The 14,333-nt window shown below is 39.5% G+C and overlaps 1 non-coding gene across 1 annotated transcript; it reads left to right on the top strand.

Annotated features, from left to right (window-relative positions):
- Positions 1 to 1,536: 1,536 nt before the first annotated feature.
- Positions 1,537 to 1,643, top strand: LOC141722377 (small nucleolar RNA R71). The gene has a single exon (XR_012575395.1). It is a non-coding gene; the product is annotated as a small nucleolar RNA R71 (small nucleolar RNA).
- The last annotated feature ends 12,690 nt before the right edge of the window (positions 1,644 to 14,333 follow it).

Raw genomic sequence — 14,333 nt, forward strand, 5'->3', positions numbered from 1 at the left:
ACATCCTGATCTTGGACCCGCATAGTAAGTTCACCTTTTTGCACATCTATCAAGGTACGGCCAGTAGCCAAGAAAGACCTTCCCAAGATTATGGGAATCTTCTTATCTTCCTCAAAATCCAGAATAATAAAATCTGCTGGAAAGAAGAGTTTATCCACCTTGACGAGCACATCCTCAACTATGCCCCTTGGGTAAGTAATGGAACGGTCCGCCAATTGTAGCGACATGTATGTGGGTTTTGGATTAGGCAGATCCAGCTTTTTAAAGATCAACAACGGCATCAGATTAATGCTTGCTCCCAAATCACAAAGGCACTTGTCAAAAGTTAGATTGCCAATGGTGCAAGGAATGGTGAAGCTTCCTGGATCTTTCAGTTTTGGTGGTAACTTTTGCTGCAGAACAGCGCTGCATTCTTCCGTGAGAGCAACGGTTTCAAGGTCATCTAGTTTCACCTTCCTTGAAAGAATAGTCTTCATAAACTTCGCATAACTAGGCATTTGTTCCAGAGCCTCAGCGAAAGGTATATTGATGTGAAGTTTCTTGAACACCTCCAGAAACTTCCCGAACTGTCTATCCAGCTTTTGTTGCTGCAATCTCTTAGGAAAAGGTGGTGGAGGATAGAGCTGTTTCTCCCCTGTATTAGCCTCAGGCAGAGTGTGTTCAACAGTAGTCTTCCTTGGTTCCGCCGCTTTCTCCTTTTGCTTAGATTCTTCTTCTCTAATTTCAGTTTCTACTTCTTTTGCCTTTTCAGCCTCAGCTACTTTTCCAGACCTTAAGGTAATAGCCTTGACTTGCTCTTTAGCTTCCTTCCTGCCTGGTACTTCCGTGTCACTAGGAAGAGTGCCAGGTTGACGATTGAGCACTGCATTGGCTAATTGACCGATTTGATTTTCCAAGGTCTTGATAGAAACCGCCTGACTCTTGCACAACAGCTTAAGTTCCTCAAAATCAGCACTAGTAGGTGCAACTGCACTTCCCTGTTGAGGATATGATTGCCTTGTAGCATACTGCTGTGGTTGCTGGAATCCAGGTGGATTAAACTGTTTACTCACTCCTTGCTGATATGGTGGCTGAATAGCATTCTGATTATTTCCCCAGCTGAAATTTGGATGATTTCTGTTATTAGGATGATAGGTCGCTGGCACAGGCTGCTGTTGTCGCTGATAATTATTCACATACTGAACAGATTCATTGACAAGAGAACACTGATCCGTAGCATGAGAACCTGCACAAAGCTCACAAACCATAGCTATTTGATTAACTCCATACGTAGCCAGATAATCAACCTTCATTGATAGCGCTTGGAGCTGGGCTGCAATAGCGGTGGCTGCATCAACTTCCAGAATACCTGCGACCTTGCCTGACGTCATCCTCTGAGTTGGGTTTTGATGCTCATTTGCAGCCATCGTCTCTATAAGATTATACGCCTCAGTATAGCTTTTAGCCCATAAGGCTCCTCCAGCTGCTGCATCGAGCATGGGCCGAGATTGGGCCCCCAAACCATTATAGAAACCAGTGATCACCATCCAATCCGGCATTCCATGATGTGGACATTTTCTCAACATTTCCTTGTAGCGTTCCCAAGCCTCGCACATAGATTCTGTAGGTTGCTGCGCAAACTGAGTAAGAGCACTCCTCATAGCAGCAGTCTTTGCCATTGGATAAAACTTCACCAGAAACTTTTGCGCAAGATCTTGCCACGTAGTGATGGACCCAGCTGGTTCAGAATGTAACCAGTCTTTAGTCTTATCCCTCAGTGAGAATGGGAAAAGCCTCAACTTGATAGCCTCATCAGTCACACCATTATACTTAAAAGTGCTGCAGATCTCGACAAAATTCCTTATGTGCATGTTGGGGTCTTCAGTTGCCGCTCCTCCAAAAGAAACAGAATTCTGCACCATCTGAATAGTGCCCGGCTTGATTTCAAAGGTGTTAGCTTGAATAGCCGGATGAAGGATGCTTTACTGAATGTCATCAATTTTAGGCCGAGAAAAATCCATAAGAGCTGGATGAGCTTGAACAATACGATCTCCCATGTTTACTGGTTCTTTCTGCTCAGTTCCTGAATCCGAATCCTCAAAATCTAACTTCTCCGGAATATCAAGAACTTCGTCTGTCTCCTCAGCTGTATCTAAAGTCCTCTTGCGAGCACGAGAACGAGTTTGCATAAACGCTTGCTAAAGTACCTGAAACACAACCGAAAAGAGTAAGTAACTACTACGTCCTAATCACTGAGTCATAATGACCAATGATGGTAAGTACATAAACTAAACAAATACGCCGAGTCCCCGGCAGCGGCGCCAAAAACTTGTTAGGGCGAAAACACGCACTAATATTCACGCAAGTATACGCGTTCGCAAGTAATATAGAATACTTTCTAGTTCGTTCCCTCAGAGACTCAGACTAAATTATTGTCTAATTAAACTCACTCACCAATGTATGATTACTTCTCAATGTTAAGATAATAACACTTAAAATTGTTGATTAAATATTAACTATAATTAACTACTCAATTAACCACTTAACTAACACTTTAATTTATCAATAATAAAATACTCATGAGATCACAACTTCATTATTACTTCCTTCTATAGCCATTGTTATTACCTTTAGCATGTGACAGTGATGATATTAATCGAATAACACGAAACTGATAAAAGCCAACTTTCATTGTACTAATACCATTCTACCAAGCATCCACAATTAAGATAGAAGTTGAATAGTCATCAATTATGTTGAGTTCCTATATGTCTACAGAAATTGACAACACAATGATTTAAGCACAAGTTATCCCTTTTGATTACATAGGGCAAATAAAACTGTTAGAGTTACCCACTAATCATGCTCAACGTACATGAACCTATGCTAGCATGGCAAGTTCTAAATCTCAAGATCCACCGTCGCTTCACAAGAGATTAACACCCTATCTTATATGTTCGCGACGCACATAAGACGAATACGCACAACCAATACTAGATATCATGCAATCATCACACACTAAAGTATTAAACAATTAACTAAAGAATTCCATAATAAATCCGTTGCAACCCCATGATCACGATTAGCCCATAATAGAACTTATCGCCATCATGGGTTCATATGAAATCATGACAAACAAACACAAGAAAATAATAACTAAACTAATTATATTAAAACAGAGTACGTCACAAGAGTAAATAAGTCAAAGCAAGAAAACTAGCATCCAACGCTACAACGAAACAAGAATCACAAGAATATATGCTTCCTCTTCGTTGCGGTGTGCTAAATCGGTCTTCTTCCTTATCTCCTTCGCTTCTTGCGTAAAACACAATCTAAAACATAATCCCCTTGATACTCTCTGTGAAAACGTCTCAAATCTACCTATATAATAGTCCCATAAAACTCAGATTACATAGAAGTTGGAAGCCAAACAGAAGTAGAAGTCTAAAATAATTTATCTTTTCCCCCGACCCTGCGCGGCCGCTCAGCATAGCTGCGCGGGCGCGCAGGTTGCTGCGCGGCCGCTCAGCATTGCTGTGCGGGCGCGCAGGCCTCTACTGGAAAAAATCCAGGTTTGCTCCGTTTCTTCACCGTAATCTGCCCATTCCTTTCCTCTCGCAATGGTGAACACATGCCAAGGCTTATTCTTGATGATTCCTCCCCCGAAATGCAACTAATACCCTGAAATGCATAAACACTAGAAAAATGCATCAAATACACAAAATACTTGATTTCAAGACACCAATTTAAGCCATTTTAAGACGTTCTAAGTGGTATAAAATGCCACTTATCATATTCCTGCGAGGAGGGCCTCATATTCTGCCTCATTATTTGTCAAAGGGAAGTCGAATCTTATGGCTTGGCCTATCTCGAATCCTTCGGGGCTGGAGAGGATCAAGCCGGCTCCACACTTTTTTTCGGCTACCGACCCATCGACAAAGAGTTTCCACTTCCCTGGGATCTGGATTAGTTGTTCGTCAGGTGAAAGATCCTTCGGGCCCGAGAATGTGCATTCAACCAAGAAGTCGGCCAAAGTCTGGGCCTTAATTGCTGTTCGGGGAACGTACTCGATATCAAATTCCCCAAGTTCGATGGACCATGCTACGACTCTTCCAGAGGCTTCGGGCCTAGTCAAAATCTTCTTCAGAGGTTGGCTGGTGACAACTTGGATCGTCCGGCCTTGGAAATAATGTCGCAATTTTTGGGAGGTCATAACCAACCCATATGCAAATTTTTCGGCGTTGGGGTACCTTGTCTCTGCATCCTTGAGGACATGGGATACGTAGAACACGGGATGTTTATTACCTTCGTAGTTTTCCACAAGGACGGCCCCCAGAGTTCTGTCGGACATGGCTAGATAAAGCTGAAGAGTTTCCTTCGGATCGGGCCTCATCAAGAGTGGTGCCCTTGTCAAATATTCTTTTACTTCTTCGAACGCCTTTTGACATTCGGGCCCCCACTCAAAATTATTTGACCCTTTGAGCACGGCGAAGAAGGGAAGTGCCTTTTCAGCTGACCGGGAAATGAAACGTCGGAGAGCGGAGAGCCGGCCCGTCAATTTCTGGATGTCTCTGATGCATTTGGGAGGCTCCATATTAATAACTGCTTCGATCTTCTCTGGGTTCGCCTCTATTCCCCGGGCGCTGACCATATACCCGAGAAACTTTCCACTAGAGACTCCGAAGGTATATTTGTTCGGATTGATCCTCATGTTGTTTTTTCAGAGCATTTTGAAGCATTCTTTTAGGTCTTCGGCATGGTCTTGGAATAGTGATTTTACTATCATATCATACATATATGCTTCCATGTTCCTTCCGATCTGCTCTTTAAAGACCTTGTTCACCATTCGCTGGAATGTGGCTCCAGCGTTCTTCAGTCCGAATGGTATTTTAATATAAGCATAAGTCCCCTTCGGAGTTATGAACGCTGTCTTGGGCACATCCCTGTCATTCATAGCAATTTGATGATAACCATAAAAAGCGTCCAAAAAACTGAGTACCTCATATCCTGCCGTTGCGTCTATCAGTTGGTCGATGTTAGGCAAGGGGTAGTGATCCTTCAGACATGCTTTATTGAGGTCCGTGTAATCCATGCACATCCTCCATTTCCCGTTTGATTTCTTGACAACTACCACGTTGACTAACCAGTCGGGATACTCAATTTCCTCGATAAATTTGGCTTCTAACAATTTTTCCACTTCGGCCTCTATTACCTTATGTCGTTCGATTGCAAATATCCTCTTCCTTTGCTTTACCGACTTGGCCTCGGGCTGCACAATCAAGCAGTGCGTTGCCGTCTTGGGATCCAATCCAGGCATGTCTTCCGGCCCCCAGGCGAACACATCATGGTATTGCCGAATGACAGCTATTACCTTTGCCTTCAAATCCGCCCCTATGTTTTTCCCAATCCGAACCATCTTTCCCGAATGGCCCGCGTACAATTCCACTTCTTCAGTCTCGGCTGCGAGTTCGGCAATTGGGCTCGAGAGATCAGTCCCAAACTTTTCCAACTCGATGTTCAATGTTTCCCGGCTGTCACTAGGTTCAGACTCTGCCCGCTTCCTCTTCCCGGTTCCATCCGGTCCTTCGTATTCCTGATCCTTCTCAAGGTCTTCGAGCATTATGATTCGGGCGGTTTTCCGATCACCTCTCATTTCTCCTACCCCCTTCTCAGTGGGGAACTTAAGTTTAAGGTGGGGTATAGACTCCACTGCTTCAAAGGTCGATAGGAAAGGCCTGCCGAATATGGCGTTGTACGGGCTTTCGATCCGAACTACATAGAACTTCACCAGCTTTTCAACGGTATACGGCAACTTGCCAAGGAGGACTGGTAGAGTAATCGTTCCTTGGAACTGAATGGGATGCCCTCCGATGGCATAAAGGGGAGTGTAATAACCCCAATTTTTGGAAATTTTTGAAACCCTTATGAATAGTGTTTTTGCTGAATGAGAAAACTTTTCATGCCACACTATGTAGGGGTTCTGATATGGATATTCTGAGATTTTATTAGTACTTTATATGGGATATAAGTGTATGTAAAGATCGTCAGAATCCAAATCCGAACACTTTGATTTTTCCCGGAAATCCACTAGATACGGAAAGAATTGAGTATAAGGTAACAGGATAAAAAGGATTTAAATTAAAGGATTATAAGAGAGGATCATAAAAGGAATACAATATATTGAGAAAGGTTAAGGGAACCTAAGTAATAAGATCCCGGGTATGATCCCTCAAACGATAAACGAAAATGAAAGTTAAGCGAACCGTATAACAGATCAGCGGTCATTAGGCAAACGATTAGGAAGTTAATCAAAGGGATTAGTGGGAATGATGTCATCCAACCAATAGAAAGAGGACAAGGAAGGGAGGATGACATCATGAGGATGACACAAGCATGACATGGGAAGGAAGGAGGTGTGGTGGCTTTGTAACCACACAAATTCAAGGGCAAGAAGGTAATTGACTAAATCAAACACAAAAGCAAAGCAACCAAGCCAAGTAAATTCATTCTTCATCAAAAATCAAAAAGAACCAAGGCCTTGTTCATCCTTGCTCTCGGCTTTTCACTATTCATTAGGCAAGAAATTTCAAAAATTCAAGATCCAAGCTTCCTAAATTGGTGAGTAAATTCCCTAATCATCTTCATGCTTAGTTAGGGCTATATCATGAGTTTAAGCCATTAATTCCTTCTCAATCTTCTTCATTTAATCAAAGAAGAAGACTATGAATAGTGTTTTCAAGTTTTTAACTTGAAGTTTTTCTTGTTTTTCTTGAAGATCCAAGCATTCTTAAGACTTCTCAAAGCTTCTTAAGGCTTCCTAGCTCCTCCCACCACTTCAAGGAAGGTATACCATCTCCAAACCCTAGATTCCTATATATTATAAGATGATTTTGATTAGTAGGATGATATTGTAGCTTGTTGTTGTGATTAGAGTTTGAGATTTGAAATGGTAGTGAAATGGAATGGTAAATGTTGTGGTTTTGATTAAAAGAACTTAAGTATGATTAAAGTTAAGTTTAAGCATAAGTATGAATGATTAAATTGAATTGGATGGGGTTGTTATGATGTGATAAGGATGGATGTTGGTTGTATATTGGATTTGAGGTTGATTTGGGATGGTTTTGAATGGTTTAAAATATTGGAAATCGCGTAAACATAGCCGTCGTAACGTCCGATTTTCTTTAGACTGTTTTTGTGCATAACATTAGGACCCGAGAACCCCCTGCTAGATTATGACCACTGCCATGTTTAGATAGCTCATGTTACGAGCTTCGTTTTGATATGTAGTTCGTTCGATTCCGATGCACGGTTTAGGAGAAACGACCGTTTCAAGTAACGGCATTTTGCGAACGAAACTTTTCCCCTCGCCTTACTTTGAAACATAGGTTAAGGACCAAAAAGGGTTAATTAATGTATGAAACATTTATGGTAAGTGTGTTAGGCAGTTGGTAAGACACTCACGAAGGAATCGCTTTAAAACTCATAAAGGTTAAATTATTAAAAATGGTGGAGCCGAGGGTACCCGAGTGACTTAAGCGAATCAGTGAGCGCAAAACAAGCGTTAGAATCTAAGTTAGTTAAAGTATAGATTTACAAGTGATTTTAGTTTAATTCCAACTTACTTGTTGTTTATAGGTTACCAGACTCGTTCCGAGCCTTTTATCACCCCAAGTCGCTCAGGCAAGTTTTCTACCCGATATACTGTTGTTGTGATGTAAATATATGTATATGCATTATCTTGTGATAGTGCATGATTGTTATTAGCAAATGTTGCGATATATTGAAGCATGCTGATATAGTATATATATGCATGCCTGTTTCGTATTCTTGCCATATATATCTGTTGGTTCAGTTGATAATACCTATGCTAGAGATAAGCAAGTAGTTGCGTATACCCTTAGTATAGGGGATAAAAGGTGAACATATTTCTAAACCGGGAGTCGATGTTCCCGAGTATAATATATATTTTTATATATATATGGTTATAGTTTTCCAAACTATTAATCGAATAAGGTTTATTCGATAACTTTTATTTTATTAATTGAATACTATTTTGAATATTCATTCGAGGGTTATGACTCAGTTTATTTTATTATTTGAATATGATTTGAATATTCATTCGAGGGTTATGACTCAGTTTATTTTATTATTTCAATATGATTTGAATATTCATTCGAGGGTTATGACTCAGTTTATTTTATTATTTCAATATGATTTGAATATTCATTCGAGGGCTTATGACTCAGTTTATATTATTTAATGATTATTAATTGGATATTTATTTGAGGATGTATGACTCCTTTATTTTATTTAATGAATATTATTTATAATATTCATTCGAGGTATTATGACTCCGCTTATTACTTATAATATTCTTTATTGTATTAAAGAATAAGGTGTCGATAATCAAACTTATTTTTGATTATTCAAATAAAGATATTACTTTCGTATAAGTATATCTTTGATTAATTGCTATTCATTCAAGTATAAGTTTTCCAACTTCTACCTCAATTATTCTTTATGGGAATAGTATTTAAATAATAATATTCAGATATTTCTTTCATATTGGGGCTGATTTATTTTATTAAATCAGCATTACTCCAAACATTCTTAAAAATGTTTTCGAGTCTTCAAAATGAATTTAAAAGGTAGAGAGGATCCCAAAACTTGTTTCCAAATTCAAGATCTTCCATTTTAAGGGGACTTGAATACTCGCTCAAAAATCTAAGGGATCCGGCTCTGTGGTGTATTTTATATTCGCAACAAGGTTGCTGTTTTGATGAATGAATTGATTACTTGCCCAATGTTCGGGAAGTAAGCCCATCTAATTGAGTCGACATAAGCGACGGGCCGGGGTACGGTCTATCAATGTGTAAGTGGCTGGGTGGCAGTCCATCAACGCGTAAGAGGCCGGGTGGCGGTCCAGCACAAGGTCCTTATGGGGCCAGGGTGATGACCGGTGGGGGATTCATCCATCTACTAGTAGAAAAGGTTACTTATTGGTATCTTTGCCTGATTAGCAAGATATCTGGTTTATGCCAAAATTCTTTTCCTTCCAAATTCATTGGATATTGCAACTTTGTTCATACTTTACATGACAGAGGTTTTCAGGAAATGTATGGGAGATATATATGAATATATTTATATATCGGGTCTTAATGAAGTATCTCGTAACTTCATTATTTATAATGATATTCAAAGATTGAATCTATTCAAATCTTGTCTTGTAGTCTCATCTATGTGATGAACCTTTGAAACTGATTATAACTTGAACGGGGGTAGTTCAAGTAGTATTTGGGAAAGATATAAGTATTTTGGGGTATCTTGTAACTTCATCTTTTAAACTTATATCTAATTAATAATTGTCTTATGAATGACAAAGATTTTCAGAAAAACGTTGAGACAAGGTTAGATATATGAGATCACCTTGCAACGATATTTCTTTTATACAGTTATACACTGGGACTTTGTGTATATTATGCATGGAAGAGGACTTCCAATATTTTGAAAAGTATATATGTATATATACTGAATATTTTGCGACTTCATCGCATTAAGATATCAAACTTGGTTCATTTCTTTTGACCAAGACTTTCATGAGTATTATGAGTAGGCTCATATACTATTAATCATTATACATATTATTTTGGTGGGCTTGCTGCTCACCCTTGCTTTCTTCTTTCATCACACAACAACAGATAGAAAAGATGAACAGAACCAAGCTCCCGATTCACAAGCGATTAGGAGACGTTCCGCAGTTTTCTAGAAGCATTGATGCCGCCGTAGCTGAGGTAGGAACTACCAATAGGCTAGGCTTTCAACTTTTGATGGACCAGATTTATTTATATTTATGAATTGTAATAATGGCAAAGAAATGTAAATTTATTCAGAAAACCTTTTAAGGTGTATTGGCAGATAATTGTGGAATAAAATGACTTGTGGTTATTTTTGGATGTTCATCTCTGAGACTATAACGTGTGGTGTGTATGTTTATTGTGGGGTCACAGTACAGAGTAGTTGAGTAATTATTAAGATTGGGTGTTATTAAGGGAAATGGAACTCGTGACGACCCGGATCCCCGACCCCGGATCTGGGGGTGTTACAGAAATGGTATCAGAGCTAAGCGTTATAAACCTCAGAGATGATGGGACGTTAAGATAATAAGTTCACTAAGATAATAAGAACTCTTGCCAAGTTTATAGTCGGGCTACCTAACGTAGTACTGACAGTTAAAACCCTTATGGGAACCCTTATAAATATCGTGATAGGAGCGTAATTCGTTATCGTATATGGTAGCGGGACTCCGAACCCTGAGGTTGAGGAGCAACATCGCGATGATATTTTATTACTAATTGGAGATCGGATTGTGCATCCGATAGAGTGTCCTAATGCAGGACCGGATGATGTTGATATTGAGGATTTAGCGGTTGAGGATGTTGTCCTAGAAGGGATAGTTGTTGAGGAGGATCCCATGGAGGATCCTGACAGGATTGGATAAAGGACCACTGATGAATTGATGACCATGGTTTGGTCGACTATCAGAGGTAGGATTGGCCGGTCACTACCGGAGGTTCGTTCAAGTTGTAAAGATAGTAGCCCCTTTAACGCGGCTTACTCGTAAGACTGAGAAGTTCGAATGGACAGAGAAATGCGAGAACAGCTTTCAAGAACTGAAGCAGAGGTTGGTGATGGCCCTTATGCTGGCATTGCCGGATGGAAAAGGAGATTTTGTGAAGTGTAGTGACGCTTCGCACAAGGGCTTAGGGTGCGTGCTTATGCAGCACGGTAAGCTAATCGCGTACATGTCAAGACAATTAAGGTAATATGAAATTCGATATCCCCGCCCATGAGCTTAGGCTCGTGGCAATAGTTTTACCCTAAAGATTGGAGGCACTACTTGTATGGAGAGAAGTGCAAGATTTACACAAACCATAGGAGCTCTAGTACCTTTTTACGTAGAAAGAGCTCAACATACGCCAGAGGAGGCGGTTAGAGCTAATCAAGAATTATGATTGGGAGATTCTTTATCATGCGGGGAAAGCCAATATGGTGGCTGATGCCCTTAGTAAAAAGGAGAGACTCAAGATGATAATGTCTTTTGGAGAGTTTATAAGAGATTTTGAGAAAATGGAAATAGAAGTGAAGGTAACCGGAGCCGGTACCTAAAAGCTGTTTGAGATTGCAATACAGCCCGAATTATTGGAAAAGATCATATTGTACCAGAAAAAGTTATGAATGAAGGCAGAGAGCCAACAATTAGATAAAAGATTAATATCGAGAAAGATGATAAGGGAATAATGAGGTATTCCTATAGAATTTGGGTTCCGAAAGTTCAAGAGCGTAAGGATGAGAACTTAGATGAGAGCCATAGTTTGAGGAATAAGATTTAGAGCAAACCCTGAACGTGATAGTCAGGGAGGTCGCCATCAAGATAGAAGGAACCCATGACATAATGGAGTGGAAAATGAGGATTTTAAATTAAAAGATGACCTCAATTATGGGGGGTAGGATGAAACATTTCATACTAAGGAAACAGAAAGTCGAGTAAGGAAAGGAGACCCGAGACGGTACTCCTATACGGCAATTCATGAACCTGTCTAGACAGAACTTAGACTATTATCCCCAACCACCACCTTGAGGAAACAATGTGGTGTGAAATTCTTTCAGGACCTTTAAGTCGCTAAGCTCTCTGAGTTCTAAGGAACAAGCTGACCCAGTCGAGGCAAGAGCCTGGCTAAAGGAAATAGAGAAATCATTTGAGATTCTAAATGATTGACGAACCACAAAGGACTGTTTTTGTCACTTACCCTCCTAAGAGAGAGGCCACCCGCCGGTGAAAGGCCAAGGAAGGCACGGAGCAAGAGATTATAATAAACTGATTAAAGTTCAGTCAATTGTTTTCAGGAAAGTACTTCCCAAAGTTATGAAGATAGTGTAAAAGCTTTAGAGCCAGAACAAAGGCAGACGAGTATGATGAATTGTGAATCTAAGTTGTAAAAGTTATCAAGATTCATTCTGAGGACACGAATCCAGAATGACGGGATGTTTGAAATCAATGCTTAAGTTGTGTTGGTTCATGAAATAATGATAAGAGAAAGGAAAATAAAAAGAAACTGAAGTGGAAAGGAATATAAAGGCAATAGAGTTTGAGGAATGATAAGGGAGTTGGGTATGAGGAAACCCTAAAGACTCATAGCAATAGAAATAGAAAAGTATGTAATCGTCAGGATGATGATGATCCACCATGAGTTAAAATTGATGGTTGAAGGCATAAGAGATACATATATTGTACCCCCTTTAAGTTGGGAGGATTCGAGGAAACCTTGAGATAGTTCGAAGGATAAATATTGAGACACGGATAGACTGAGGAGACAAGAAAGTAAGAAATCAGGAAAAATTGGATGAAGGAAGTGACCTTCAATAATGTGAAATGTAAGACCGGTGGCTCGATACCCAGAAAGGGAGACGCCAGGTATGAGAGATATCCCAACATTGAGATGACTGTTGAGATAAACAACAAAAGTAAATAAGGAATTATTAAGAAGAGGTTCACGTTGAACATGACCAATATCTTCTAGAACATCCATGTTATCATTACCAAATCAGGAAAGAAAAGCGGATGACCATTGTTATCTTTTGGAGGCCATATGGATTGACCTCAATTTGAATAAGGATGCTATTATGAAGTTAGGTATAGACTATCGAGGTGGGAATGATGAATAAGATAATCTATCAAGGATATATGACTTGATTTATCCATGGAAGGATGCAGGTACCTTTTAAAGGTGGAATTAAGGATAGAACATCGGTAACTTAAAATGAATCCTAGGGGAATGCATAAAGGTTGGCATTTCACCCTTAGTAGGGATAGTATGAGTTTGACAGTAGGATTTGGAAAGGGTTAAGGTAACAACAACCTTTAAGTATCAGTGGAGAAATTTTTCAGAAGTATATAGACAATGATTCTGGTATTAGTAAACGGTATTTTGATATGCCCTGTATCTAAGGAATACAGGAGGAACGATTCAAGGATAACCCTAGAGGTTTTACAAGGAGAAAGGTAATATTCAAAATTTTCAAGAATAGAAATGTTGATAAAGGAAATATGACGTAATTATATTGATGCCAAGTGAGGCACGTGTTAAACCACGAGAAGGTATGGATCGAACCAGTAATGGTCGAAATTGTTCAGGGCAATTAGGACTTAAGATAGAAGATGCTCTAAGTATAATTGAGAGTCAGTCATGACAGTGATTAACCTCTAAAGACTGAGGCAATAACTTATGGAAAAATGGTGATTTTTTTTTACTCATCAGATTTTAAGGAAAACATCTTCACATAAGCTGTGATTGAAATGAGGTAGAAAATTATTTGGAGGTGGTTAAAATGACATTGACTATAAGGAAATTGTACTATCAGGAAAGGCCAAAGAGGTGGCCGACACTTTAAAGGTAAGTGGATAATTATAGGCGCGTGTGCCAAAAGAATACAGTGATGATGGTTAAAAATGTGAAGGTTGAATTATGGTTTGGAAGATTGACATTCCTTCTGATGACTGTGCAATACCCAACCGTAATAGTAGTTGGTAAAGGTTTAATTTGTGTAATCGCCATGAACGGGCTATCTATCTTAGAAGGTCCTATCTTGAGATAAGCCAGGACCATGTTTCAAAAAGGACCAAACAAACCTTTGAGTTAAGTCTTCTATTGAAGGCATATGATTAAGAATGGTATTAACCTGCTATCGGTGCTTTGATTGAAACTCTTCTGCAATTTTATATGCTTCATGTCATGTATGTATGTCAGGATCAGGAGTGTACTCCATGAATCATGAATGGTGATTATGTTACCTCCTTAGAAGGATTTGATACGACATGTATGGACTCCGTATGGTTAGCTATTAAGACTTCATGGAAAATGAATGACTACAGTAGGTCAACGGTGGGCCATAGTAATGCAGCAATGATTCTGCGAGTAATGAGCTGATTACAACCGTGAGAGTTGTATTGGAATGGATGTTGAGATTGAGTACCACTAAACGGGTCGTGGTAGTGTATAAGTTATCATTGATAGACTAATTAAGTAGAGTATCTACCTATTGGATATTTATTCCCTCTTATGAAAAGAGAGTCGTATTACTATATGAGGAAGGTTGCGGTGCAAGCATAGAACTCTAGTAACGGTGATGTCTAAAATGAGATCCCAGGTTCGATTTTCGAAATCGAGGGAGTTTCAAAGGTGATTGTGTATAAGCTCGAGGAAGAGCATGGGTCCATAGAATGATGGACGGAATAGAAATATTTAGGAATGGGAAATACGATGCTATAATACTTGATGCTGATATAAATACGTATA

This window comes from Apium graveolens, chromosome 4 (genome assembly GCF_009905375.1).
Source record: "Apium graveolens cultivar Ventura chromosome 4, ASM990537v1, whole genome shotgun sequence".
Taxonomy (NCBI): domain Eukaryota; kingdom Viridiplantae; phylum Streptophyta; class Magnoliopsida; order Apiales; family Apiaceae; genus Apium; species Apium graveolens.